The 26,671-nt window shown below is 46.3% G+C and overlaps 1 protein-coding gene and 1 pseudogene across 3 annotated transcripts in view; one reads left to right on the plus strand and one right to left on the minus strand.

Moving 5' to 3' along the window:
- Positions 1–26,671, minus strand: part of Ggta1 (glycoprotein alpha-galactosyltransferase 1 (inactive)) — a 53,216-nt gene that overhangs the window by 24,619 nt on the left and 1,926 nt on the right. For 2 of the 3 annotated variants that reach the window (XR_016534990.1, XM_090330555.1), the window contains exon 1: positions 4,228–4,305. The gene's annotated coding sequence lies outside the window, so the exon portion shown is untranslated. Of the gene's footprint in view, positions 1–4,227; positions 4,340–26,671 lie in introns of those variants that run through there. The other variant, XM_090330556.1, reaches the window with a different exon arrangement.
- LOC150065877 (small nucleolar RNA U3) lies at positions 17,875–17,955 on the plus strand (annotated as a pseudogene).

The following is a 26,671-nucleotide window of genomic DNA, read 5'->3' on the forward strand; positions in this document are numbered from 1 at the left end:
GGAAAAAAAAAATTTTTTTAATGAGGCATTTGGCAGACGCTGTAGTCTACAAGTTCTTCCCCTATGTGTTTCTGTCTAGATTTGTTTTGTTTTGTTTTTTTCAAAACTATAATTTTGAAGATTGGTGGCTGACTGGCTTATCTACCAGAAAAGAAACATAGGCTTAAATTTAAGTACATGCAAGGAGCAAAGCACAGAGTTGTACTAACACATTGTTTTAAGCAGGGGAGTAAAATTCTGATGTCCCCTGGCCCCACTCCTGGGGTACCTCAACCAGCCCCAGTTACACAGCCTGTGAGGGGACAGAGCCTCCTGCCATCTCTGAGAAGCCTCTGACTTAATACTTGTCATTTCTAACTCTATGGCTCCATGTGCTGTTTCCTGGGCCATAAACAACCTGGCTCCTGCACAGGATCTCAGATGAAAGCATTGTGCTCTTTGTGCAGACTGTGCAGGCACTTCCCCCAGGCAGGGTCATACTGCAAAGTGTCATCACTCTCCTTCTTCCTGTCCCTCCCGCCCCACTCCCTCCCAGTCTCTTCCTCCATTATTTCCCTGAAAAGTCAGACAGATTGTTCTATGTGTGCGGCCCATAAATTAATTCTTCCCTACCCACCTCCAGCCCATCTCACTCAGAACAATGCTCACACCCAATCAGAGCACCACACAGATTTACCACAAGTGGGAGGAGTGAAACATGTCCCTTCCAAACAGAGTTCCTCTCTGGAAGGAACACTGGTAGACTCTGTTTTCTTCCCCCAGCTAAATAGCTATGCACTCAGAGGTCCTGGAAAAGCCATTATCTCTGAGGATAGGGAGCAGGCCAGAGTAAAAGCAGTGGCAGAGGAAATCAAACTTCCCCAGCAACCTTAGGAGTCCTCTTCATTACCTCTGTCTCCTCCTCTGCCAAGCCCCAGAACCCCTCCTTGTCTTCTATGAGGTGCTGCTCCTTCTCTGCATGCGCCTCTGTCTTGTGCCATAGTATGATGGGTCCAGGCTGGCATAGGGCCCCTAGCACTCAGTAGGCGCACCCAGTAGGTGTGTATGCGGCGTGGATCGATGAGTAAGAAAACTTTAGTCATGCTCAACCATGAGTCCATCTCTCAACATGAAACTAGCCTTCTGGGAACCAGTCAGTTCTTAGACCCTGACCAAGTTCTTAAATCCAAGACAAGATTCACCAAGGTAGTAACAAGTATTGCAAAGGAAAACAGAGAAGGGAGATAATAAACCCAGTGTCGACATTTTGGACAAGCCTCTGTTCTTCTTAAATTTTATGTATTTACTTTATTGTCTTGCAGTGCTGGGAAGGGAATCTTGTACATACTGGAGCAGTGCTCTGTCACTGAGCTGCATCCCCTGTCACAAGACTCTGTTCTTCCTCACCCTTGATTATGAATGAGAAGGTTTAGATCCAGCACTCCAGGTAAGTTAGGTTAGTGTAAATTAGGCTGGAGTCTTAGGTGTATACCTTGTGCAAGTTACTTTACCTTTCTAAGCCTCTGTCTACTATACAAGATGGGGACAAAATATCCTCCTGGTACAGAGTTCCAGAAAGGACAGAAATAAACCAAGTCTACAAAGCACATTGTTCCCAGCAGTAAGTGTTCTACAAGTGGCAGCTGTAATTATGAGGCCCATTAGAATTAGAGATTCAAGTCCTGAAAGTAGAACTGGGAGCTTAGCTAGGAGAAGACACTCTTTCCTGGGAGAAAGCATCTCACAGAGCAGCTAAGGAAAGGCTGCATTGCCTCTGTTGGTTGAGATAAAGCAACTCTGATCCACCTCTGAGAAGACACAGCTGAGAAGCCGGCCACTGTGCCCATGTGCCTGGCACCTTGGAAAATGTCAGGCAGAGGGGGATTGACGCCCAGCCTCACAGGCCTAGGACAGCACATCAAGCTTTCTATACTAGAGGCACCAAATTCTCCAGCCTCACTCTCCTTGTCTGTGGAATTAAATGTCCCCTGAAGGCTTTCCTGATTCACCCAGGATCTGGATGAGAAATCAACCACAGGGTTGGAAAGTTCATTTTTCTAAAAGAGCCAAGTCACTTAGCAACAGGGAGCTTGTCTTGTTGCAGTGGCCCTCGGGCCTTCCTTGATAGGATAATCAAATAATATAGGTTTACAAAAGCCTTCTGTATCAGAGTCCCTCACTCGATGGGTCCCTTTGCAATATTGGGCCTGATTCTGACTAGTGGCTATGGGAAACGCCTAATGCTTCCTATAATGAAGAGTGCTACCTGCTTGGAAAAATCCTCATTGATCTCTCCAGTGACTTTCCTGGGACTGCAGGCAAAAACAGGGGATGACTCAATTTGCCATACCCACCTGGGTACCTGAAACAACCTGCCCCCAGGACCCTCTCCATCACCCACGACTGTCCCCCTGAACCTAAGGACAAGGAGCTAAACACAGCTCTGCTCCCTGCTCAGGTGCCATGATGGTCCAGGCTTCCCAACACCAGTGCCCCCTTCATCTAAGACACAGACACTGCACTCCATATTTTATGCCTAGTAAGGGGCAAAGAACTGAATTCCCTGGGCCATCTGGCTGGAGCCACCAGAACAAAAGCCAAAGCTTGGTGGATGTGGCAGCACCAGTAACTATGTTGGAGGCAAAATGGACCTAACCTGTTTTTTTTTTCCCCTTCCTCTGTTGAAAAGTAGACCAGACCATCAAGATAAACAGACAATTATAGAATATGAAGCTAAAATATAGCAGGCACATGGGGCAGCTCTAAACACCTTAACTCCTTTTTGTGCTGTTTATCAATCATTTTATTATTAAGCTTCTCTGGGTTGTATCATACTTGGAGAATCTTCTCACACTGTAAATATTCAATTCCATATCTAACAATGAATTTGTAACTCTACATCCTTCTCCTTTAAAAGGTCCACCCCTACCTCAAGTTCTCAATACCTAGGTCCTTCCTGACTACCGTCCTAACCAAAACCCTTTCCCAGCAGTCTTAGCTCCACCTCAGTAATCCTGAGAAGTCACTCCATTAGAAATCCCATTTTACAGTGAGGAAAATGGAGACTCAGAAAGGCTACATAACTTGCCCTGAGCAAGAATGCAGAGCCATTAACCCCTCTTAACAACTCACTGCTTATCCATGGATTCATAACTCACATCTCCATAGTGCATCCTCTCTTTTTGCTGTTCATGATTATCTAAAGCTAGCCAAATACTAGCCAAAGCCACCACAGGCCAGGTTTCTGTGGACCACATGGGAGTTGGCTTGGCTCAGCTCTTCTGCCAGCTCCAGGCATTTCCTGTGTGCTGGAAAAGGGCGGCCTCCCTCAGTCACTTGTTTACCCTCATAGTGGCCTTAGCTTGGCTTTTTGGCTAAGACTGAGCTTTAGTGAAGGAGAGTAGCTCGCCTGAGCTGGCTAAGCACACTGAGCCCTGGCAGACCCCGGGCCTGCAAGCCCAATCTTGGCATTGAACAGTACGGGAGGTAAGGAGGGACCCTGTCTTATTATCCTACATGTCTTATTATCCTGAAACCTCTTCCAAAGTGTGGTACGGGGAAATGCTCCTCATCGGAAGAAACAGGCAGGGAAGTCTGTTTCTAGTTATGTTTTTCATTATGAGGGTCAAAGTAAACACAGACATAGGAAAATGCAAGCCAGGTCTCAAACTAAATACACTGTTGCTCCAGTCCTCTCACATGGAACAACCTGTTCTCTGAGTTACATCTTGTAGTGCCTGTTCTTGAATCCCTTTTAGGAAATCTAAAAAGTAGATCCAGCTATAGCTTTTCCTTGCTGTTTCACCTAGAAGTCACTGTGCAAGGATTTTTTTTCCCCAAAATAAAACAAAAAGCAAGAAACATGGCTGATACTCCTGTGCTGAGAAGGCGCTGCACACTCCCACAATACCCACCTGTAGACCCCAATGCTGCCCCTTACCCCTGCCTTGTTCATTGATCCTTGCAGAGAAAACTCCCTGGCCAGCACTACAACCCATCTGCAGCCCTCTGAGATCCTCGAAGGGAAGCAAAGTGAAATAGGATTTACAGCAAAAGTCTCCGAGCCAGCTTCCACTTCCAGATCCACTGCTAGGGAGAGAAGGACTTTGTCCCCTCCCGAAATAATTGAGGGGATATGGGAAAAGGGTTAGAAAAGAGCAGGGGTCCCCACCCACATGGACGCACTGGCCAGCCTCTTGCCAATGACCCTGGCCTGGCACAAACAAATCATGTCACAGTTTTACATACCTCATTGTTTGCTGCTTTTCCTCCAGAGCAAAAGACAGAACAACAGAGTTCTGTTGGACTCTGTTCGCAGGAGGCAGGGCTCAGAGGAAGGGAAGGTACTGAATTCCAGCTCCTGTCAAAAGAATAAACAGCTATTTCAGGAAGAAGGGGGTGGGTGAATAGACAGAGCCCTTGAAACTGCCACTAGCTCTGTTCCTGCAGCCCCGGGAAATGGGCTGTTTATCAGGGCTGTTGACTCAAAGCTATATGCCAAGGCAGAATCGGTCCTCTCCAGGCCAGTCCATGGCTGGCCTCTCCCACCAAATGAAACTACAGGGCTAAGCTGGAGAGTGGGCCACCACCCTTCAGAGGAACACATGAATCACCAGGTCACCTCCACCTTTGGGAACCATTTGAGACCCAAACAACCTCAAGTGACCACTCTCAGGCACAACCAAAGCTGATTTTTTTTTAGCACCCCCAAACCAGAGGTTAGATGGGTTAGGCACTCTTGAGAGTACGCAAGACTTCTCAAAGTCCCTAAATGTCCATTAGAGCTAAGCCCCTCCTCTAAACCCTTCAGGGTTTGAACCTGCTAAGTTTTGGTGGCACGTTGTATTTTTAGAGTGCTATGAGATCTCATAGCAAATCATCATCCTGTAAAAACTTTAAAAGGTCACAGTGGCCCATTCTGCTCCTCGCCTGAACAATGCTCAGCTCTTCCCATACCCACCCTCTGATCTCAAAATAGAATCGTCCCACTGGAAGAGACCTGGGAGCTGTGGATTTTCAAGCGAGAAAAAAAAAGCAACAACTTTTCCAAACAACAAATGAAGTCACTCTCAGAAGCCCTACCACACATAACAGCACAGAGGGGCTTTGGCTTAAGAGGGGAGGAGGCAATACTCTAAGGTCCTTGCTTCATCCTGCCCAAGTGGACACAGCCACTAAGTACAGGAACCCCACACTAAGAGGATAAAGCTGGCAGGAAGGAGTCAAGGACTGGCCCTTGGGTTGTTCTGCCACAAATCCAGGTTCTTCTTCTTGTTCTCAGAAGGAAGTTTTGGAGTTTCCTTTGGAACGAGTTGATTACAACATCCTTTAGAGTCTGGAAGTCCTTCCCAAGAGCTCACTTACATCCTACCCACAATCCCCCAAAAAACATACACATTGTGATACTGTCATTCCACTCCTGGCTCTGTATCTAATAAATATGTACCAGGATCATATATACTGGATGACTCAAAGTTCTCTTACAGTTCAGAACCATCGACCATGGATGGTCTTTTCTTCTTTTGAGTTGCCCATCCCAATCTTATGTACTGAACCCCTTGATCTTCTGTATTAAGAGACTAGAAATTTGCACATATGGCCAATATGGAAGGGAGAGAGAATGGGTTGGAATCTGAGATAAGCAGGGACTCTTTACTGGAGGGTGCTAGAGATGGGCCCTTGGGTGTCCTCGGTCCCTGAGCTTTCTTTCCCTTTCCCTGAGGATAGTGCTCTACCCCTTGAGCCATAGCTCCACTTCCGGTTTTTTGGTGCTTACCTGGAGATCAGAGTCCCAGAGACTTTCCTGCTAGGGAATCCAGTCCTCAGATTTCTACCTCCAGAGTAGCTAGGATCACAGAAGTAAACTACCAGTACCTGGCCAAAAGGTACAACTTCTAGAGACACTAGAATTTAGAAGATTCCTCCATCTCAGACACACTTTATTCTGGAACTCTCCAGGGTCATTCCTTCATAGAGAGGCAGGGAGCCATAATAAATAGCCCTGGGCTACAAAACTCATCAAAGTGCAGATGCTGCTGGGCCGGAATGAGGAAGCTATCTATCAAGCAGCAGCTTTCATTCTGTGCGTGCCACCTCCTACCTCCTGAATAGAGTCCCAGGGCTTCTGTACCAGGGTGGGTCCACTACAGTACTAACATGGCAAATGCTGGCTACGCATCCCAGGTAACTCCCATGGGAAACATGAAGGTCAAGAGTGCTACCCTACTCACTTTGGAAAAGGAGGATTAAGTGTCCTTGGCAAAGAATGCTTCTGACACAAAGCTTGCAAATTCTCCTCATTTGGTTTAATTCTGAATAGGATTAGGGAGGTCATAAAAGACATGCCTGCCAGTGCTTGCCAGCGATAAGGCAATAAGCTTGGTTTCCTCCTCTGAGTAATGGGATAATTACAAACACCCATCTACCTCTCAGGTTGGCTGAGGGCTGCTAAACACGCTGGTAATGAGCACAGATTCTGGAACATGGCTGCCTGGGTATGAATGAGTTCCAGTTCTACCTCTTGGGCAGTTCTGATTTGCAGGTACTACAAGGAACTCTTTGAGACACCCCAACAGCAAAGCAAAGAGGGGAGGAAACACAACTTCTTGAAACAGAGACTGCTGCCCCAGAATGCAGTGAGGGGCAGGAAAAGGTAGCCGGGGACAATCAGTCCTTCTCGCCCACCCAGGGTAGTTGGGAAGACACTACAGAGCCTGTGAAGGTGGCTTGCTTGTAGGGAGAAGACTTTAGAAAAAGTTCAAATCAATAGTAAGAACACAACTAGGACAGAAAAAGAATCCCAACTGAGTACTTAAAAGGCCAGTGACAGTTCCACAGGCCATTAGCAGGTCCTTTCCCCATGGGGTGCTAAGCCCATCTCCGCATCAAGACACCATCAGAGTTGAAGCAAAGCATTCCCAGGGTGCCCGAGGTCCCTTGTGGCTCTTTGTTTTCTGGATGGCAAGAGCTTGGCAGGGATGCCCAGGTTTGATGGCTGCAAAGGGCTTGTTCTCACTTGCTCTGCAAACCTGGCTGAGAATTCGCAGCCTTCGAAACTCCCAGACCTACTTTCCACCTGAGTGAATTCTCTCCTGAATTTCCACAGGCCCTGGGAGGTTGCTTGTCTCTCTATACCTGGAACTTGGGGTGATGTGCAGGTTTCCATCTTGTCCAAGATGCCCAAGATCCTCAAAGAAAGTAGTGACACCTGATCTACCACAAAGCCTCTGGTCAGTGGTGTTCACACCGGGCCTGGTATAGCGTAGAGATGAGGAATGACAGGCAGAGATGCCCATAATGCATCCATTTCCTAAATTATTCTAGGCACATATATCAGTACTAGAGAATAGGTTCCTTTTTGGAGTTGGCAGGAGGAACATCTGTTCCATATCCTTGGTGTGTGTGTGTGTGTTATCCAAAGTCAACTGCCACCAGTAATAGTTACCACACAACCATTGGTTGAGAACCTGCAACCTCTGTGGTACCTACCAACCTACCCTAAGGCTGAGCCCTAGGTACAATGACAGAGTTCAGAAAGCCCAGCAGAGGAAGTGTTTCTGAGAAGGAGGAAAGTGGATGGATCCTCATAGTACATCCAGGATTTTTCTGAGGAGGGATGAAGGAGAGGACAGCTGTGTAGAGAGAAATGAAGATCCTCCCCTGAGCAGGCTTCGTGCCAGAAGCTGAGCAAAGGCTCCTAGAAGCAGCTAGCACCAAACAGTAGGTCCAGGAACAGCGCTGGAGGAGGAAGTGACATCGGATAACCGAAGGACCTCTTTCAAGATGCTTGTCTGGGAAGGGCTGAAGCAAGGAGGTCGGCGAGAGGGAACTGGAGGAAAAGAAAACTACTCCTGAGTATCCAGAGCCCATCGAAATCAGTGCAGACACAGAGTCAGACTCACAGGGAGAGGACAGTGCTGAAGGCACCAGGGGAGGGCAGAAGGTTGTTGCGCCTCTGCACAAAGGGGAAGGAGACAAGGATGGATGGGTTGATGGGAACAGGAAGCTAAGGGGCTGTGGCCTAGAGCCTTGAAGTGGGAGGACACCGTGGGGGAGAGGAGGTCGCAGATGAAGGGCCCCTCAGAAGCCGATCCTGAGTCTCTTCAAAAGTGAGGAGATGTCTCACTGTCCTGAGTCTGCAAAACATCTAAGAAGAGCGCCCAGCCCAACTTCATAATGTCTACTAGACTTCTAGAAATTCTGCCTCTGTATTTCATTCCCTGCTTCCTCTCTCCCTCCCTTCTTCCCATCCTCCCTTTCTTGCTTCCTTCCTTCCTTCCTCCTTTGTGTTTTGTGCCAATCTAAGAGCTTTCAATCTGAGCCTGGATGCTATCCCTTAGCTATTTATTTTCAAGGCTTGTGCTCTTCTCGAGGTATAACACTACTTCTGAGTTGTTCTGAATAGTTTATTCCAGATAAGATTCACGATACTACTAGAGAAGTAAATAAATATAGTAAGAAATGACAAGGCTCAGCCCCTATGACTATGAATGACATGACAGGAATTACCAAACACTCCTCAGTTCTGTCAAGAACCATGGACTTAAACTCCAATTAAATGAAATACACACACACACACACACACACACACACACACACACACACAAGTGAGGATCATTAAATGGCATCCATTTCCAGTTGTAGAGTGAGGGTGAGTGGGAGACAGAGAAAAAAAAAAAATCACTCCATGGAGGAGGTCCAGATGAAAAACTCCTGAAACTACTGCAAGGAGCTGGAAAATAAACTAGCAGCAGTGATTTAAGAGAAAGAAGGAAGTGACACCCTGTGACCCTTAGACTCTGAAATAAATTCTCTCACAAACTTTTGCAGGCACGTCTCCTTCTCAGTGAGACATTTACTAATTTAACGTTTACATTTTAATTTTTGGTAGCTTGTTTATGCGTCTTATACATTTCTTCCTTCACCACAACGGCAAAACTCTGTGGACAGATACTTCCGTGAATTGTACTCATAAGAAGGCATCCAACACTCATGAAGAATTTGTAGAAGCATGTCCAGTTCAGGGCCTGGTCTTTTGGCCATTCAAAACACATGAACTTATTTTAGAAAGGGCGGCAGTGATGTTACTGGGGGAGCAGTACGCTGAGGAGAGAGCTGAAAAGTGGAGAACACAACAGCATGTGAAAGAAGCATACAGCATTGGACACCACCCTAGCACCATCAAACCAAAGTGCCTCACGTGGGCCCAAGAACCTACATGTGGCTGGGCACAGTGGCTCACGTCTGTCATCCTAGCTACTCAGGAGGCTGAGATCTGAGGATCAAGGTTCAAAACCAGCCTGGACACAAAAGGACCCGAAATTCTTATCTCCAATTAATCACTAGAAAATGGGAAGTGGGGCTTGGCTCAAGGGTAGGGCAGTAGCCTTGAACTGAAGAGCTTAGGGACAGTGCCCAGGCCCCATGTTCAAGCCCCATGACCCCCCCAAAAAAGAACCTATATATGAACCAGGTCCCCAGAATATGTGGGTATCTACCTCAGTCTGCAAAGCTCCTCTTTAAGCTGGTCCCGAGTTCTAGTTGCAGAAGGCAGCAGATGGTGTTGCCCACTGACCGAGAAAAGAGAGTGAAGGTCAGGGGTCAGGGAGTTGGTGTGTTCTACTCTAGATGTGTTGAGTCTGAGGAGCTCATTGGAGAATGGGCAGTGAATGTGCCCAGCCAGAGCCTGATTTGAGAATTACAGTCTGTAGGCAAAGGGGAAGCTGAGATGGGAAGACTGAGCGGGTGTGATTTTTTTAAAAAAAAACAAATTGGGAGGATTGGAGGGAAGAGGGAGTAGGTGGGGAATCCCCACAGAGCAACTCAAAGGCCAGAAGATGCCGGGTGTTGGAGGGCTATGAGTTAGAGGGTGGTAAGCCACATGGAGTCCAAGTTAGACTCAGCCTGTCTCGACCCAGTGCTCTCATCTGACTCCCATTTGGCCCCACCTGGCTTTGGGAGAGAGAAGAGAGCCACAGCTATGTGCCTGGGCAGGGTGGCTGCTATCTAGCTGGGGATGAGAGTGACAGGGTGGCATGCAGGTAACTGTCTGAGGATCTTGAGGAGTGCCAGGAAACCAATGATGTGGCATAAATCCTGTGCTGTGATGCCCGTATGTAGGAACTAAACTCCAGTTCTGTCCCTGCTTGGCCTCGAGCCCCAGGCACAGACCCTGCCTGTGCCTGATTATTCCTACCACCCAACTCTGTGGGATTAAAGGGGAAACTACAGTGTTTCTCCCTGGACATTTGTATCACAGCACCCCCATGTATAGCCAGGCTTTGGGGGAAGAACCCCAAGACTTTAGAGCAGTTGATTCTCTAGCACTGCAGAATGTGCTGCAGGAAAGCAAGTCAACAGGGCTTTCGGGTAGAGAGGATGGTGATGAGGGCAGCTTGAGTGGCAGGTGAACAGAATCTCAGGCTGTTGCCAGAATCTCAGAAATGCAGAGAATCAAGCTTTAAAGAATCCCTTCTTCCTCCCTCAGCCAAAGTGTGTCTGGGCTGGCGTTCGTGGGGGGGGGGGGGACGGGGGGCAGCATTTCCCAGTCTCGGCCCTGTCATCCCAGAGTCATTCCACTGACTGCCAATGGCACAGACATCCAGGTCCTCCAAAAAGAATAAAGAAGTCCCTAGGCTTATGTCTCTCACTCTCCATCCACTTTCTGAGGGGGTTACTAGCCCAGCTTCCCTCCCAAGGTGGGGGGGTGGAGCATCACCCTATTTACAGCAGCATGACAGACAGCCTACCTCTGCTGAAAGCCTTCTAGGGATGGGGACCTCACCATCCAATTTCATGTGTCACCCCTAGACTATTCTGACTGTATGACATCTGTGCAGTGTGTAGTGAAACTCCACCCCTCAGATCATTATTAATAACAATAAAACCAATCATTTGTTTATATATTGTCATCTTATTGAACCTTTGCTAGTCAGTTGGCATATTCCCATTTCCCAGAGAGGGCAACTAAGGCTCAAAGGTTCAGAATCATGAACAACATCAGAGTTACAGCTCCACCTACCCATCCACATAAGTGCTGTCGATACAGCAGCTCCCTGGAGATAGAGCATCATTCCCTGCCATGCTTTGGGGGCACCTTGCCAACCAGCACCACTTCCACCCATGGACACTGGGTGCATTTAATTCCTTGACACTAGGACCAAACCTGGGAGTAGACACGGTTTCTCAGGCCATAGACTGAATCGCACCCACTCCCTGCCTGCTTCCAGTGCAGTCTGGTGGCAGGAACCCATGCACACAGATGCCAAACACACCTGCCAGTCTCAGCTCCAGCCTATTACTCCCCCATCCCAGCTGGGCCCCAGGTGTGGGCTGGTAGAAGTCCCAGCCCTGCTTCCTATTGTCCTCTGGTCTTTTCTTTTCTTCCTGTTCCTCCTCTGCCTTTTGTCTCTTCTCCTCAGCAGCCTCTCCTGGAACAGAGTTTCTTCCCTCACCTTACAAATGCAGAAGAGAGGCTCACTCAGGGCAACCCCTCAAAAATTAGGGTGACCACTGCACTGATTTCCCCCAGGAAAGTCCTGGTTTATTCCTGCTCAGGTCAGTTGACATGCTATTTTAGTCCTGTCTTTTCTTCTTGAAAAGGTACTAGTCTGGGGAATAAATAAATCACAAGGTCATTCCATGTAAAAATGATTCCGTCAACTAAAGAGAATGAAATCTTCCTCAAACATCCTTCCAGTTTAGACCAACTGGAATTTCTCCAGACTCGACTGGAACTTGTGATCCTCCTACCTCAGTCTCGTGAGTGCTGAGATTACAGGTATAAGCAATAAATCCAAACATCCACGAGAAGACAGTCTTAGAAGCCTCTACCTCCAGCCTACTCCCCACCTTCCCAGCTGCAACATTTTACAGGCAAAAAACAAAACCCAGAGACAGAACAGAAGGGAAATAACTTACTCAGGCAACTCAACAATGAAATGACGCAGCTGGCTGGGCCTGGCACCCAGTCTTCCAACATCTCTGTTAGATAAGATGCCTCTTACCCATAACACAGGAAGCCACTGAGGGGAAGGAAGGGGCTCGTGGTGTCACCAGCCATCTTCTTCCTGAGCCTTCTCAGTGATGCCTACAAAAGCCCTGGCAACCTCAGCCCAGAGTTGGCCACATTGCTAATCCAGAATGGTTTGGAGTTTGCTGGTGAGAGCACAAGAAAGCCACCAGGAAAGAGTAAGCATCACCTTCAGTGCCACGTGGAGGAGGGGCTGTGCTCAGAAAGAACATCATCACCCCGGGCAGAATATAAAAACAGCTCAGAAACAAAGCAAGCCTATCTCAGAGTCACTCCACACATGAAACCCAACTCTATCTCATTCCTCTGCTCCTTTAAGAGGCCTTGAGCTGGGAGAAGTGACTGTACCCTGCCTTCTACCTTCCTACCTTCTCTCTGAGCTTTGGTCTTTTGTTCCTCTGGAGGTGCCAGCAGACAGTATTGTGGTGTCTTTCCGTTAGTGTGCTTGGCGCTCAGAGCTGAGGAGTGGTTTGGGGTTTTACTTCTCTAGATGTGGTTTTCACAGCACACACAATGGAAAGCCCACAGGCTGCTTTGTCTGTGGGACCCAGGCAGGTACCTTGACTGACTGAGTTGACGTCAAGCAGGCTAGTCATGAAAGGAAACACAAGCGGTAATTTTTAGTATTGTTCAACCAGATAGTTCCAGCTCATGGTGGGATTCCACTTCCTGGTTCCTTGTGATTGCTTGGGGAAGGCTGACTGAGGCTTGCTCCAGTCTGACTGAGAGGATGGGTGTGGGCCTAAGCCCTAAGTTGCCTCTGCAAAACTGCCTACAACTCTCAATCTTTGTACCATGGAGCATATTGCAAAGGGTGACTGACTTGCTCCATCATCCGGGCTTCTTATGCAAGGAGCACAGCGCCCAGATGACCCAACATGCTGGGATTAACTGGAAGAATAAATTAATCCTTTATCTTGGGCTCACAGATCTCAGGGTTGTTTGTTACTGAAACCTAACATGACTCATCCTGACTGCTACACTGCCCACCTCAGAGAACAGGAGAGTGAAACTTTTCCCTTCCTATTTAGTGAGAACCCTCCAAAAGTAGAGGTAAGGGCATTTTTCTAATGTAAAGTACACTAGGGAAAAGAACACTAGGTTGGAAAGGAGTTGTAACAGTTCAATTTGTTTCCTCTGGCCTCCCTTCCCTAGAAAATAGGAAGATTAGTCATTTGGCCACACAGGTGGGCATGTTATTTTTGTGTCACTGTTGCAAAATACCCAAGATAAATAACTTGAAAGGAAGAAAAGAGACGCTGTGTACTGGTGGCGCATTCCTGTAATCCCAGCTACTGAACAGGCTGAGATGTAAGGATCTCAAAGCCAGCCTGGGCACGAGAAAATTATCCCCATTTAACCACCAAAAAGCTGGAAGTGGAGCTGTGGCTCAAGTAGTAGAATGCTAGCTAGCCTTGAGCAAAAATACAAAAATATTCAGGGACAACACCCAGACCCTGAGTTCAAGTCCTAAGACTAAGGTTGGAGCCCACACCATTCCTACAAAGTAGATTCCATTATCCTGTCCAAGGAACTTCACAGATGTCATTGGTGATCCTTCTGACAACTCAAAGATTTTGGATTTTAATACAGGTTTCTTTGTGTTGCCCAGACTTCCCTAGAGGCCCTAGAGGACGGAGGGGGAGGGGGGAGGGAGAGAGAGAGGTCCTTTGCCCATGCTTACATGGCTAAGGGTCAAAGCCATAAAGTCTGGCTAGCACAAAAGCTTAATTCTCGGGCCAGGAACTTGGCCTAGTGGTTAAAGTGCTTGCCCAGCATGCACGAAGACCCGGGTTCGATTCCTTGGTACCACATACATAGAAAAAGCTGGGAGTGGTGCCGAGGCTCAAGTGGTAGAGTTCTAGCCTTGAGAAAGTCCAAGGACAGTGCTCAGGCCCTGAGCTCAAGCCCAGGACTGGCACAAAAAAGAAAAAAAAAAGAAAAAAAAAAGCTTAATTCTCACATGTTCTCTTCCAACCAGATGCTCCACTCTTCCTGAGCTTCTGCTAGACCTCCTCCAAGGAACTTGCTTCTGAATTCTTTTTTTTACATCTTCCATTAATTACTATCATTTTTACTTGTCTCCCTTTCCAGATTGTGGGCTGGAGATATGGCTCATCAGTAGAGCACCTGCTTAGCAAGCATGAGGTCTTGGGTTCAAACCCTGGTACCACCAAAAGGAAAATCAATGGATTGTAACTCCTCCTAGCAAGGATCTGAATCTTAAATGATCATCACAATAATAGTAGCGATCATTGTACTAGTAACAACTTCAGCACATACAACTTGCACCTGAGGGTACACAGCATGCCATGGGATTCTACATAAACAGGGTCCATAATTGTATTGACTGGGGCCACCTGTCATGCCTGGCCTCCAGCTCCCAAGGCCAAGACCAGAGCAGCTCTTAGGGCTCTTTACCCAGGAGTATGTCAATAGTAACCTCAAACTCCTAATCACCCTGACCCAGCATCCCAAGTGCTAGGATCACATCACTGTATGCTCCACTCCATCCAGAGGTGCTGCATTTAACAAACTAAGTGATTCTGATGTGCAGGGACTGGGGGCCATGTGTTCAAAATAATGAATGAATTCTACCTCGGGTAAGTCTCCCTGAAGTTATGCACCCTACCTTTAAAAATGAAAGTCTAATTAAAAAAAAAAAAAAACTTTCCAAGACTCCCTCAAATCTTCCTCGGTTGGAGACCTTGGAGAGAGGAAGTAGGAGGCCCAGGGACCAGGACTCTAATACCATCCACCCTTCACTGTTTATCTTGTCTGCTATCATACATCATGTTTCCTTGTGCTGTTTTGTTGGCAGTATGGGTTTCTCGGCTTAAAGAAAAAAAAAAAACAAAAAACAGTTTTAAAACACCAAATTGGATGATCTCCAAGAATCCTCAAGGAGAAATTGAAAAAACTCCTTCAAGTCAATGACTTTAATTTGTTAGATTTTCTTGAACAAATATGTACAGAGTATGAGGTGAATACCAGAAGCTACTTGCTTGTGGTATTGCCATACGTTAATATATTTTGCTGTAACCGCCAAATCAACACACAGATTAAAAATACAGTTTAGCAATATAGTAGAATTTTGTGTCATTTTTAAGACACAATTGTGTGTGTGTGTGTGTGTGTGTGTGTGTGTGGGCTTAAACTCAGGGCCTCACATTCTTAGTTTTCTTGCTTATGGCCAGTGCTCTACTACCCAGGCCATACCTTCAGTCTGGTATTTTGCTAGCTAATTGAATGTGAAGTCTCATAGACTAGGATTACAGGCATGAGCCACCAGGCTTAGGCTGGTGGGGTCCTGCCTCACTAACCAGAAATAGGGGTTATTACTGCTCATTTTACAAATGGGGAAATGGAATTCCCAGGAGATTAAGAAATGTGCCAGGGGCTATATAGGGAGAAATTTGGGGGCTGAGATACAGGCAGTACAGTGCTACTCTTTCATCACAGTTACCCTGAAGAAAATCTCCAAGCCAACAAGGAGAAAGGGAAAGCCAGGCCCAGAAGGAGAAAGAGAGTGTGCCAAGTTCAAGGAGGCTAAAGAATCTTCCAAGCTGCTCAAGACAAAACAGGTGACAGGAAGAGTGATCTTTCTTTTCGAAAGACTTGTCATTCTCATCTATATTTAAATAAATTTTGAATAAAAACAGGACCCAAGAAATCTCATGAGCCATCCCAGAAGGTGTCTGGCCTGGAAAAGTTCAACCACAAACCAAAGAGAAAAAAGTGAAGTTAAAGATAAGTGGGCAATGGCCAGTATGATGTTTATTTTCTTTCTTTCTTTCTTTCTTTCTTTCTTTCTTTCTTTCTTTCTTCCTTTCTTTCTTTCTTGGACATTAACTCACTGCATCTCAAAAAGTGCCTTTTCAGTGAATTTCTGTCCCTTGTGCTTTGGCATGGAAGGAATTCAGAAGCCAGAAGTCTCAGCATTTGTATTCATTGCAAAGTTTCCTCCAACACCTTCCACTCAAGGTAAACATTTAAAGAACATTAACTTGAAGGACAGCCAGCAGATCTGTCTTCCAGGGTGCCCTCGGTCCCCAGACACAGGGGTCCACCTTGCCTGGCTCCTGGGCTGCCTGCTCTGCTCTGGTCTAGCTCAAGGAGAGACAGCAGAATTTGCCCCCAGAAAGGCTTGCAGGAATTGAAACAAACCCCCCAGAAGTCTCCAAATCCACCCTGTCACAGTGTCCTCAGGCTCTGTCCTTCGGGACTGTGATGTCCCTATCTAACCAATGGGAGCAAGGCCAGTTTGTAGGGTTGCTGGAAGAGGGGTACATGTGGTCGCAAAAATAAAGCGCTATATTCTTTTGAACTATATGCCTGCATGAGGTGATGAAGGAGAGGGGAGATTGCCCAAATGTAGTCCATGCTGGTGTCGGGTTACAGGAAGATCCTGAGGCAAAGGGAGTGGGGATCAGATCTCTTCAGGAGGCTAAGACCTGAGGATCACAGTTCAAAGCCAGCCCAGGCAAAAAAAATTCCTCGTAAGACTTTTTTTTTTCTTTTTTTTGTCATGGGGCTTGAACTCTGGCCTGGGCTCTGTCCCTGAGCTCAAGGACAGCTCAAGGCTACGGCCCTACCCTAGAGCCACAGCCCCACTTCCTGTTTTCTATTGATTAATTGGAGATAAGAATCTCTCAACTTTGTATGCCTGGGCTGGCTTTGAACCTTGATTCTCAGATCTCAGCCTCCTGAGTAGCTAGGATTACAGGCGTGAGCCACAGTGCCCAGCTCCGGTAAAACTCCCTTATCTCCAATTTAGCTATTGGAGCTATGGCTCAAAGTGGTAGAGCACTAGCCTTGAGCAAAAGAGCTCAGGGACAGCACCTAGGCAATGAGTTCAAGCCCCACGATCACCACCACCATCAAAAGTGCCCAGCAGAGTAACTTTCTTATCTCCCCCCACCTCGTGTGTATGTGTGTGTGTGTGTGTGTGTGTGTGTGTGTGTGTGCGTGCGCGAGCGAGCGCATATGCATGCCAGGACTTGAACTTGAGGACTCACACTCTTGCTCAGCTTTTTCCACTGAGACAGCTGTGGCTCTACCCTTTTTGCTAGTTCAGTGGACTTACAGTCCCGAGGACTTTTCTTCCTAAGCTAGCTTCAAATTTCTTTTTTTTTTATTGTAATTAATAGAAGGGTTACATTATATTCGCCAGATAGAAGGTACATTTCTTAACAACCATTGCTACCCCTTTAGCTTCAGATTTCTTAACATCCTGACTGGCTAAGTTTACAAGTGAGAGCCACAGCAACGCAGCCCAGCAGAGTATCTTAAAGTGAGTGTCTAGTAAGCATGAGATATTATTGTTTTGTGATTGGCTTCATCTGGTCTTCAAATACTTGCCTTTCCCAGTTTACCCATCTGTGAGGGGGGAGAACAGAACCTACACGGCCCTGTTGGCCTAGCAGAGTAGATCTCAACCCCAGCACTCTGGGAAACCAAATCTGATACCAGGCTGAGCCAAGCAGAGCAGGAAAAGGAAACTGGAGGAAGAAAGGCAGGAAATCCCCTGATGCTACCCAAATCACATGGATTAGGGGATTGGCTGCTGCCCCCATTTCTGGGCACCAGAGAAAGCCACCAGCTGCTCCCCAATTCAGCAATGGAGGTGTGCCTGGCCCATGTTGTGTGTGGGCTTAAGAGAGTTGAGCAAAAAGAGGCTGTAGAAGGCGATAGCTCTTCTTCATTTCTGGTGCTACCTCTACTCTGAGCTTCATGGGGAAAAAAGGAAGCTGGACTCATTCTCAGAAAAATGGACAGTGCACAGATATTGCCATGAACCTTGCTGGGTTCTGTGTTCTCACCTGCAAAGCTATTGACTCTCCACTTAAAATAGTTGGATTTCGAAGACTATACTTTCAGGGATCATTTCGACAGTATGTTACTAGAGAGACTCCACTGATTGTGTAGAGTACTGAAGCTCAAGTTTGGCATAGGGGATGGCAACCTAAAGTATTCCCAATACAATTGGAAGTGTCCCAGCATAGGGGCCGAAAAGGTTGGACTGGTGTTAGATACTTATGCTTTGGACATTAGCTAATGCCACACACCAAGGCTTTGGATGAAGAGCTAGCCACCAAAACCTCTGTTAGCACAAAGGAACAGGAGAGGAGGGAAATGGCCAAACACTCCTGGGGGATGGGGCAGTCTTGTGGTTGTAGCCTTTTCCTCCTCTGTGATTCAGTTTCTACCCCTGGGAGTGCAAACCCAGAATGCCTAAGTAGATCTGTCTGTCTGTCTGCCAAGGAAGGGTTCTCTTCAATAGAATGTATCAAAGATGAGGACTCCCTTGAGTATTTGTTTATTTTTGGCAAGTTAAATCCTATTTTGAAGTATCTGGGGAAGTAAAAAAAGAAAAAAATGAAAGGGAGCCTTGCAGAGAATCTCTTTGCATACAAGCATATATAGGTTATCAGATCTTGGGTTTCCTTCTTTTGAGGGCATAACTGGGGAGAGATAACATAACTAATCCACTCGCAGTAACAGTGGCAGCAATCACCACCTGCCAGCACCAAATGCCAAGCACTTGACAGTCACCTCTAAGTCTACAGGAACATGCTAAGGCCAAGTGGTTTAGTGACTTTCTCCAGGCCAGGCTTACCTCTAAAAGTTTGCCAGTAGACAGACGTATTCCCTCCCTCAGGGCCACCCTGTGATCCTCCTTAGATCTACAGAACTCAACAGCTCTATTAGGTCCTCGTGTCAGGTGACATTTATGGACTTGGTGGCTGCCCAGTTGGTGTCCTGAAGTCTCCATCCACCACCAGAACAAAACACGACAAGTGCTCTCCTGTTCACTCATGTACACCTGGAATACCGAGAAAGACCGAAACACTGGCCACTTAGCAGATCCGCAGCAAAGGAAGCTGTGGAAAGGCAGATGCTGGTCATTGGTTATTCACAGCAGCCTGTGGTAGCAAAGTAACAGAATCAGCTCCTGCGCAAGACTGTCGCAGTGTTTTGCTTAGCTTACACTGGTTCTGGATGGCTGGCTTTTCCAGCCTTCCCAGAGACACTGTGAGCAACCATCAAAAATCCTCAGAAGGCATGCCTTTCTGCCCCTGGGAGCTAGAGTCTCCCTCAGTTGCTTGCAACCACAATCTTTAACTGATGCACCATCTCCCCAGCTGCACAGTCATGTATTCACCACGTAGATACAGAGCACCTCCATAGCAGATTGCCAACCGGCCACGGACAAGATTCTTAAACATTCCATTCAGTGGCCCCTTAGAAATATTAATTCTCATCAGCACATGGTGGCGTATCCCTGTAATCCCAGCTCTGCGAAAGCAGAGGCAAGAGGATCAAAAATAGATTTGTACTATAAGCCACCGAGCCAGACCCTATTTCCTGCCTTGGCGTAACAGCCAGGGCCCCTCCAAAGGAACTCAGCCCCTGATTTTGGAAGTAGCTTGGCTTTTCCCTCAGGCAAGTTCATCCTGGTGGCAGCTGGCCCAACTACTGGAGGACCTGTGGTCTCCTGGAGGCGAGAGGAAGGCAAGTAGCTGCTCCGTCCACATGGCCCACTCAGCATCACCCCTTTGTGGGCTGCCCTTTGCCCCCAAGTTTGTTTCCTCCTTTGTGTTCCTCTGTGCCGTGCAGCCACAGTGGGTAGGTGGTTCTCATGACTTCTTTCTCGGCCTGGGAGTGTTCTTTCTTTGTCCTCAGTGTAAAGGTCAAGACTTCAGGGCAGCCTTCCCTGCCTCCACCCCAGGCAGTAGCAGGCCCAGTATACACACCAACCTCCCAACTTTTTGGTGATTCTCACCAAGGATTAGTCATTTACCTACTGTCTCCCAAGCTAGATTCCCCCCACCGAGGCAGGTGCTGTATCTGTCTCATTCGTGTCTAGGTGTGGAGCCCAACACTTAAGAGATTCTCCACTGATGGATGAGGACATTTGGGAATAGCTTCATGAATGTTCATGACTACCTTCATTCACAGCTCAATTTTCCAGCCCTTACATCTTCTAGAACCTCAGCTCCTAGTGCCCAAATTATCAGCAGGGAGCTAGGAAAACAAAACAAAACAAGACAATTTGAGATCCCTCCGGGAACAACAGCTTGCTGCTGTTTTTGTTGAGGATCATTTCCTGAGCGTTTGGACTTCTTCATTGCTTTCTGTTGAACTGTTAGGTGTTACCCTAAGTGGTTCACTCCCTTTGTGTTCTGGGCCCTGGGACTGACAGGGAAATTGAGGCTCCCACAGCCCTCAGCTGGCAGCCCTAGAACTGGGTGCTGCCTGGTCACCTCAGTTCTATCCTATATCTCTTTCTACTGTCCCAGAAAGACACCCCAGTTCAGGGCATTTAAAGCAAAATGGAATGAAAACTCATTAAGAACTAATCCCAAGACCAACCTTCCCGACTGCCCAGCCTCTTCCAGTGACAACTTTGCTCTCTCTCAGGGTGATCTCCATCTGAGTGGCATTAAATGAGAGCCATTTCCCATGGCCCCATGGCTCCATGGCCCCACTGAAAGGTCACTGACTACCTCCCCTCCTCGGAGCCATAAGGAGATCTAAACTACCCTTCTGAGAGTCCAGGTGTGACCTGAGCGCTCTCACCTCACTCCTGCTCTCTCAGCACTCAGCCTCAATTTCTCCATATGTAAAAGAGGGAAGTAATTTGTATTCTACAGATTTCATGGGGCTTTTGAGGCTGGCGTGAGGTAAGTACCTGATCTTACTTCTCCAACTGCCAACTAATGTAGAGAATTCTAGGTCGAACAGTTCTGTATTAGTCTGCTTTCCCCAGGGTCTTTCTGTTAGCTCATAGTCAACACTCCTCCCAGCGGCCCTTCTCGATGTCCAGGTCTCTTAACCACATTTCTAGGAAGTCTTTTCTTCCTTCTATCCTTTGGCTTTGCACTCTGTCTCTGTCTCTGTCTCTCTGTCTCCATGTCTTTGTCTCTGTCTCCATGTCTCTGTCTCTGCCTCTGTCTCCATGTCTCTGTCTCTGTCTCTCTGTCTCTCTCTCTCTCTCAGCTAGGTTTTGCTCCAAATGTTTTGCTCCAAGGTTTTACTATGCTTTTTCCTGCCATTCTTATCTTCCAACCACACTTGGCTTTGGAAAGAACCACGAGAAATGCAAGCCTGCCACCCAAGTCCCTGGCTTACATGGCAATTCCCCAGGGCACTGAAACACAAGCACAACACACTGGGTTCCCATCCCTGCCTCCTTGCTTCTATAAATTTGTATTTGGCAATAAAAGATAGCATAAAGGTCTCTGGAACACAGGTCTAGGAAACTCCCCAGCCCATCTGTTCTGTATGTCACAGAGCTTTGTGGAGTCCACAATGATTTGAGAACAGCTTTTGCCTGAAAACCGAAAAAAAAAAAATCTATTTTTACTTCCTCTTTTTAGATATAATTCTGAGTTGACAGTTAGTGATCACTTTGCCTATAATCCATGGGTGAAATCATATTACCCTGGACTTTCCAAATGACCCCAACCAACTTCTTTCACAGGAGCAAAAGCCTTACTCCCAGCAGCCAACCTGGGGCTCAGGCAGAGCAGTAAGGTGCCTGCCTTAGGTCTGACAGTCATCAAGGACTCAGTCAATGGCCCTCTGAGGCCAAAGTGGCCAGCAGAGTATGTCAGCTGAAGAGCTCTGTGATCACATGAACAGTTATCCTCTGAATCTAGCAGCCAACAAAGGAAGATAAATGTGGCAGAAATGTAGCTGGGCTGTGACCTACAAGAGGCTTATCATGCTGGTGGCAAGGGAGGCAATGGATAACTCATGAGGTACAAGATGAGGAGACTGCCTTCACTGAGAAGGTGACCCATAAACTGGGCCTTGAAGGATCACTAGGAGTCTGCAGGGAGATCTGAGTGTCCCAAGCAGAAGAAGCAGCATGGCACAAAGAGTTCCAGAAGCCACAAGTCCCTAAAGCCGAAGAAGAAGTTGTGAGGGTGCAAGATGAGAAGGGCAAGGGGAAATTTCAGGGTACCTGGACACAGGCTGAAACCTGAGGGTGGTGGGGAGCCTTAAAAAGATCAAAACAGGGCTGGGAGTTTGGCCTAGTGGTAGAATGCTTGCCTAGCATGCATGAAGACCTAGGTTCGATTCCGCAGTACCACATACAGAGAGAAAAAGCCAGAAGTGGTGCTGAGGCTCAAGTGGTAGAGTGCTAGCCTTGAGCAAAAATAAAGTCTAAGGACAGTGCTCAGACCCTGAGCTCAAGCCCAGGACTGGCAAAAAAAAAAAAAAAGATCAAAACACCAACCAACTTCAGATGCGCTGGCAGAATCTACTGGAAATGATAAGGCCAGGGAAAGGTAGTAGCTGGGATCCCCTGGAAAAGGGTGTCCCTGAACCAGCAGCATGGAGGAAGGGGGAGGCTGAGATTTGGTGGAGATATAGGAGTGATTATACTAGGCCATAGACTTGAGATTTGTGGAGAGAATGCTGCAGTTTAGATGTGTCCCTCAAAAGCCCCTATGTTATGAACTTCGTCTTGAACCCCTGATGCTGTTGGGAAATGATGGAACCTTTCAGAGGTATGGCCAAGCGGGAGGAAGTTAGGTCATTGGGGTCAGGGCCTGAAAAGGGATATTAGGATCTAGGACTAAGAGACTGGGTTTCTCTTTAATTCTTAGCACCATGAGGTGAGCAGCTCGGCTCTACCACATACCCCTGCCATGGCCCCAAATCAAGAGAGACAATCAACTAGCCATGGAATGACACCTCTAAAAATAAATCTTTCTCCTTTTCTTTAGCTGATTACCTCAGGTATTTTTTGTGTGTTTGTTTGTTTGTTTGTTTGTTGTCAGTCCTGGGCTTGAGCTCAGGACCCGAGCACTACCACTTGAGCTGCACCACTTCTGGCTTTTTTTTCTATGTATGTGGTACCGAGGAATTGAACCCAGGTCTTTGTGCATGTGAGGCAAGCACTCTACCATTAGGCCAAACTCCCGGTCCCACCTCAGGTATTTTTGTTGCAGTAATGGAAATCTAACTTGACACACAGGGTGGGGAGGGAGGGCAAAGGGAGAATAGGCCATGACTCTTAGAGGACATATTTGTAAAGATATAGACACCTGAAAAGAATGGTTTTATGTTTGAACAATTATCCCAGAGAGTAGGCTGTGAGATTAAGGTAGAGACATTTCTCATGGGGTCACAGTAGTGTTTCCTTATCTGTGGTTTTGCCTTTTGAACTTTCAGTTACCCCAAAATCATCTGTAGTTTGAAAATATTGAATGGAAATGTCCACGTCATAAATTTTTGATTGGGTACTACTCCAGATAGTGTGATAAGCTCTTACATCATACCACTTTATCCAAGCCTAGGACCTCAACCATCCCTCTGTCTACTGTTTCCCCACTGTATATGCTACCTGCCCTTAGTCAATGAGTAACAGTAGCAACCAAGACCAAATAAACTAAAATCTGAGATTTCAGTAATCCCCTGGGAGTCTCATAGGTGTCTTCCACAGATAAGAAAGGACTACTTAACTAACAAACATATCCAGTTAATTGGATTTTTGTTTCCAAGTATTCATTTCCTGCAAATAAGCAAAGTAGGTATCTTTTCTTAGTTGACTTTGCACTTGGTCATATGACTGACTGATAGTGACGATGAAAAGTGGATAAAAGTGACAATATGCCACTACATAGTGAAAGATTTTAAAGACATCATGGCATCACTTTGTGTTCTAGCTTTCACACTGTAATCAGCATATAGATCTATATATATGCTGATATATACATATACATATCTATATATGTGAGATTCACACACACACACCAGAGAGAAACACAGCCCTTAACCTGCATCTTAGAATGAGAAAACACTTAGAGCAAAACTTCTGCCTGGCTTCACCTAGGGCAGAGCCAAAAAACCATGAGTCATATGATATCAGCTTTGTAGGGAATATATTATGTGAACAATACACACATAGCTTAAAAGCCGCACATGGACATTTTTATGCTATGCAGCAAGACTACAGCAAACCCTAACTGAAACTGCATTCATCAGATGAGAAGCATAGACTATGAAGACCCACACATGCCGTGATAAGGATTTGACAGCAGTGGACAAGCAGCAGAGAACAGTTTCACTAATGAGTCTTTTCATCTTCATTCACTCATATTCAATCTCATATCCCATCCATCTCTTTAGAGTCCTTGAACTGGCATCTAAACTCAGTCCTCAGGTATCAACCTCCTGAGTAGATAAGATTATATAAGCATGAGTTACCCATTTTTTCTTTTCTTTTTTATATGGTGCCAGCCCTGGGGCTTGGAGTCAAGGCCTGGGTGCTGTCTCTGAGGGGTGTTTTGTTTGTTTATTTTGTTTTGTTTTGCTTAAGCGTAGAGCTCTACCACTTAAGCCATAGCTTCACTTCTGAGTTTTGGGTGGTTGACCGGAGTCTCTCAAACTTTCTTGCCTGGGCTAGCTTCAAACCACAATCTTCTGATTCCCAGCCTCTGCATAGCTAGAATTACAAACATAACCTGAGTTTAAGTCAACTTCTTTTTTTTTTTTTTTTTTTGCCAGTCCTGGGCTTGAGCTCAGGGCCTGAGCACTGTCCTTGGACTTTCTCAAGGCTAGAGCTCTACCACTTGAGCCTCAGCACCACTTCGGGCTTTTTTCTATGTATGTGGTACCGAGGAATCGAACCCAGGTCTTCATGCATGCTAGGCAAGCACTTTAACCACTAGGCCAAACTCCCGGCCCCTTAAGTCAACTTCTTAAAAGCCAGCTATACTCACTGCCTCCCTCCTCACCCATCAGCAAGCTGGCATGCTTATCCTCCTCTCTACCAAGACTGCTCTCAGGGCATTTCAGTAATCTAATCCCCAATGGAACTTCCAAGCATTAAAGTCCAAAGGTAACTACCACTTGGTTCCTTCTCCCTCCTAAGTCATGGCCGGCCTGTGTCTGCATCCCTGCCATCTTATTTCATAGCCTGCCCCTGTTCGTGTTGTCTTCCCCATAAACCGAAAGAAAATCATTTAAACACAGAAGGTCAAATCACTAAAATTAAAAAGACAATCGACGTCAGGTCTTGTCCAGAGTATGGACCAATCATAATTCTCGTACACTGCTCTAGGCCTACATGGTGGTATCCACTGAATGACTCAGAAATTTCACACCTGACTCCAAGCAAATGGTCAGAAGAACAACAAGACTGTTCACATAATAGCCTTGAACTGGTAATAATCAAAATGTTTATTAACAGAAGAGATAAGCATGCAATGGAATGCAACTCAACAATAACAAGAAGCAATCCATACGCACACACAATACAGATAAATCTCTAAGCATCTGGTTCTGTAATCCCAGTATTCAGAGGCTGAGGCAAGTTCAAGAATGACCTGGCCTATGGTGGGGAGGGAAATGGGGATCAAGACATGAGAAAGGGTATCAATGTATGTGAAGTAATGCACCTTCTATCTGGCGAATATAATGTAATCCTTCTATTAATTACAATAAAAATATATGAAAAAAAAAGAATGATCTGGTTTAAAGAATGAGACTTGACTCAAACCACCACTCAAAATAACAATAATAATTTCATTGAGTGAAATAAGCTACACGTGAAAGAATACATATGGTAGAATTTCATGTACATGAAGTTCAACAACAGGGAAAACGAATCAGTTGGTGATAAAATCAGACATTCATTACCTGGCAGGATCGAAGGAGAACTAATTTGAAATAAAACCTTTTAGGCTGATGCAAACATTGTCTCATTTTTTTTTATGATAGTTACACTGGTATAATGAATTGTCAGATCTCCTTGAGCCAAGTACTTAGGAGCTGTGGATTTTAGTGTATCTAGATTATATTTTAAAAATCAGAAGAGTCTGCATGGTGGCTCACATCTATAATCCCAGCTCCTGGGGAGGCAGAGATAGGAGGATTAAGATCCAAGGCTAAAGTATAAGACTTTATATAAAAACCAAAAGAATAGGGGCCAGGAGTTTGGCCTCGTGGTAGAGTGCTTGCCTAGCATGCATGAAGACCCGGGTTCGATTTCTCGGTACCACAAGCATAGAAAAAAGCTGGAAGTGGTGCTGAGACTCAAGTGGTAGAGCTCTAGCCTTGAGAGAGTCCAAGGACAGGGCTCAGACCCTGAGTTCAAGCCCAGGACTGGCAAAAAAAAAAAAAAAGAATAGAATACTACTCCAGCAAGCTCGAGTTCAGATCCTTAGTAATGCCTGAAATAAAATTAGAAAAAAAATAGTATCTATAAAACAAACTGCAAAGTAAACAGAAACCACAGGACAGAAAGTGCATTTATTTCAAACAAATAAGGTTTATACTACAAATGCATATGTTCCAATGCCCAGCTTCCCAAGTTAATATGTCTTCCTTTCAACTAATCTCTTTCAGCCTTGGTGCCATCTTTCCATTAACCATTGTCTAACCCGAAGGAGGGGTGCTGACTGGAAAGAACACAAAACTCAGAGCCAGTCCGAAATGCATACACACCCCAACCGCAAGGTAATCGCTGGGTGCCCAAGAGTGAGTTACTTAGTCACTGTAAACCTTCATTTCCTCAACAATAAGAGAGGTCAGTGAAATCTCTTCATATCCTGCTAGGCTGGAGAAACATTCAAGATCAACTTAAACTTAAAAGTTGCACTAAAAGCCTGGCACCAGTGGCTCAGGCCTGTAGTCCTAGCT

Source organism: Megascapheus bottae, chromosome 3 (assembly GCF_031878675.1).
Source record: "Megascapheus bottae isolate mThoBot1 chromosome 3, mThoBot2.hap1, whole genome shotgun sequence".
Classification (NCBI taxonomy): Eukaryota; Metazoa; Chordata; class Mammalia; order Rodentia; family Geomyidae; genus Megascapheus; species Megascapheus bottae.